Here is a 3,891-nt window from a genome sequence, read left to right as displayed (position 1 = left end):
TTTCTCATCCGTGGGATAATAAAGGTTTACTCTATTCTTTTCTATTCAGAGTATAGCTGCTACACCTCCACACTGAAAGGAGCCAGTTGAGGTGGTTTTGTCATAATCCAGCTGTGTGCAGACAGGAGAGGACCCAGATACAGGCTCATGGAAAGGTGACTTAAACACAAAAATGGCTTTATTTGCACAAAGGGGAAATAAACAACACAAAACTAAACTGGGAAACCTAACGAACTGAACCCTCGGGAAGGCACACAGAGAATCACACACAACCATGAGGGAGGACGCGACAAAGGACTGAGGGAGACGCTGACCTAAATACACAGAGGGATAACAAGGAAGTGAGACCAGATGAGGAACACAGCTAACATGAATAACCATAACGAAACAGGGGAAGCTAAACTGAACAGAATGAACAAAGAAACATGGGACTTTCACAATAAAACAGGAAACGTGATGCGCGAGTGGAGGAGCGGCAGACAAGAGGGAGCGAGGGAACACGGGATGAGGACAATCTTGATGGTCTGGGGAAACATAGATAAACGTAAAGGAATAAAACATCAGGGGGGAAAAGCACAAGAACCCACACAATTAACTAAACATAGACACACAAAGGAAGACACAGAGGCCAAAGACACGGGGGGAAAAAAATCCAATAAACAAGACTGAACAGAATAACCTAACAACAAATGGACTTAACAAAAACATGCACAAAAACTCAAAACACTGGGTCAAAAGTTCCAGGACCATAACAGGTTTGGCCATCTGACTAGAATGCCTCACGAGAAACTCCATGCGTGTTGTACAGGGAGGAGGGCTAGAGATAGAACTAGGACATGCTGGAGAGATTATATGTCTCAGCTAGGCTGGGAATTTGGAACAGTTTGTGCTTCCCTGTCTGTGTCGCTTACAAGAAGAAGGTCAACAAACACACCGCAGTACATAATCAATCAGCCCTCAGTATAAGCTACAAAAATAAAATATGGGTTACACACACATACTCAACAGAAAGCTATCGATATCAGAGCAGGCTGCTGCTGTGTGCGTGTGTGTGTGTGTGTGTGTGTGTGTGTGTGTGAGGGATTAAAACATCTAATAAAGTCAGGGAAAAGCTCTCAGCCTGACTCGCAGACAGTAAAACTCAACATCAAAACATCCGGCTGGGACTCATTAAACTGTGAGGGTTTGTAGAAGATGCAGCACACACACACACACACACACACACACACACACACACACACACACACACACACACACAGAATCATGTTTTCATATCCTTGTGGGGACATCTAACTGACATAATGCTTTCACTAGCTGCTTATCCCAATGCCTAACCCAGTGTTTCCCAACCACTGTGCCGCAGCACACAGGTGTGCCGTGGAAGATTATCTGGTTTCACCTGATTGGTACTCTAAGCGACCAGCATGAGTAATGGGAAGAACAATTACATTCTCTTCCACTAGAGGGCGGTACAATTACCAGCTCTAATTATATGAGTTGCCAACTGCCAGTAAAACAGAGGAAGACAAAGAAGAAATTACATAATAGTTATGCTGTGGGTGAGACAACACAGCACGTAATAACAATAGATAAATATTTGAAGAGAAAAAGTAGTCGGTCTGACCTGGGTCCTGGAGAAAATTCTGACCCAGATGAAGACGCTAGCATGAGTAGTGGTCAGAAGCAAGCAAAAAAGGCATTCAGGGAACAAACTGAGCCAAATCTGCTAAGCCACGTGTGTGTGGAAGATATTATTGAAATGCTTTTTGTGACATTTTTGTTTGGTGGTGAGCTGTGTGATTTTTTGTCCTGGAATTTATGATGAAGCTAACAGAACAGTAAGTGTTGCTTTAAATCGGGGGGTATTCAACAAAAAAGAAAAGACTTCTTACTTCTTAATGCAAAGGTTCAGATGATCATTATTCTAAATATTTAATTACTTTAAATGTTTTTATTTTAATAAAGACACAATTACTAATTCTACTGAAAAGTGTGTACTTTTAATATATATTGTATTATACATATTATATCTATATTTTAAATATAGAAATAAGAAAAAGCATTAGAAAAAGTTGTTATTATTGGTATTATTAGTATTATTGCATATTAATGATGTATGTATTAATGTATGTATGTATATGTATATGTATTAATGATGAAGGAACTGACCTTACAAGTCACATAATCAACTTTTTGGTAAAAGGTTAATGTGGCAGTTCAACAGTTTAACCTGCGGAGGGAGCCAGAGAAGCTGTTTTGAAGTCAACATTACCAGGCAACGGGCGAAGGGGGGGTGAGACTGTTGCCGTAGTAACTGAATCTACTAAAGTCAGTAAGTGTTTGTCTTAATTAAATCACTTAGCTGTTCTTAGCTGTTAGCGTTCATCTTCAGGCACTGAATTCCCTCACAACAGCCATCATATGGCTGACAGTGGTTTGATCCACTTCCTTTCTCTTTGATTTACTTAAATCTTAAAGTGATTCTCGTGTGAAAATGTTGTATTAAATATTACAGCAAAAATAAACATCTTACTGTCTGATATAACGCTTGGTTTGGCCTCTGGGGATAGTTTCCATGAATTGTGTCCACTTTGACTTGTTGTAATTAAAGTGGAATTCTTTACTTGGTTGATTTGTTGAACTTTCTTAAATTTCTTCTTTGAACACAGTGTTATCTGATTGTATTTACAGGCATCATTTCACTTTCATTCGTCTGCTACAGTCACCACAGGTTTGAAAAGTTTTAATAAAAATCTACACAAACACATAAACATAATTAATTAGTACAGTAAAAGCCTGAAAATTCAGTTAAATTCCTAAAAAACAAGCAGTATTATCCAGGAACCTTTAAATGGTCTTCAGATCCCCAGGCCTGTATAAAACACCATGAGGCAACTGCTGTTGTGTTCATTCGCTAATTAGAAAATTTTATTGAATTGATTAATGATTATTAAATAAACAATCAGTATGCTTTTCTCACATAATATCTCAAAATGGTTACATCCATGAAATACTTGGCAGGTATTCTGTCTTCTGTCTTTCTACAGCTGAACCATGACTCCAGCTCACATGCACTCAGCTGCTCTATTAATGAATAGAATAGAATAGAATAAACCTTCATTATCCCACGGATGAGAAATTTCAGGAAACACAAGGTGGTCCTATAAACATAAAAAACCAAAATTTGTATATACAGGTAACAATGTACAGAATATGTATAGAAACATTGAAAAAAATTGTATGGAGATATGTATAAAATGTACAGGAAACAAAGAAGCTGGTGAGTAAGATGACCAAAAGAATGTTAAGCTGCATTAAAGAGTCTGACAGCTGCTGGTAAGAATGAACTGTGGTAGCGCTCCTTCCTACACTGCGGGTGTAAAAGTCTACTGCTGAACGAGCTGCTCAGTGCTCATACAGTCTCATGCAGGGGGTGGGAGGTGTTGTCCATGATGGATGTTAGCTTAGACAACATCCTCTCCTCCCCAACCTGCTTGATGGACTTCAGCGGACTAGGACAGAGCTGGCCCTCCTGACCAGTTTGTTGAGTTTCCCCCTGTCCCTCTCTGCCATTCCACCACTCCAGCAGACCACAGCATAGAAAATAGCAGACGCCACCACAGTGTCATAAAATGTCCTGAGGAGTGTCCTGTTCACCCCGAAGGATCTCAGCTGCCGTGGCAGGTGGAGACGACTTAGACCCATTTTGTAAAGTGCATCTATGTTTGTGGACCAGTCCAGTTCGTTATTGAGGTGAAAACCCAGGTATTTATACTCCACCGTTTCAATGTCCAAACCCTGGATGTTGTGTGGCTTCTTGCTGAAGTCAATCACCAGCTCCTTCGTCTTGCTGGCAATGATGCAAAGATGGTTCTGTTGGCACCAGCTGAC

The sequence above is a fragment of the Simochromis diagramma genome, unplaced genomic scaffold (assembly GCF_900408965.1).
Source record: "Simochromis diagramma unplaced genomic scaffold, fSimDia1.1 OVJJ01000141.1, whole genome shotgun sequence".
Lineage (NCBI taxonomy): Eukaryota > Metazoa > Chordata > Actinopteri > Cichliformes > Cichlidae > Simochromis > Simochromis diagramma.
This window is presented reverse-complemented; position numbering follows the sequence as displayed.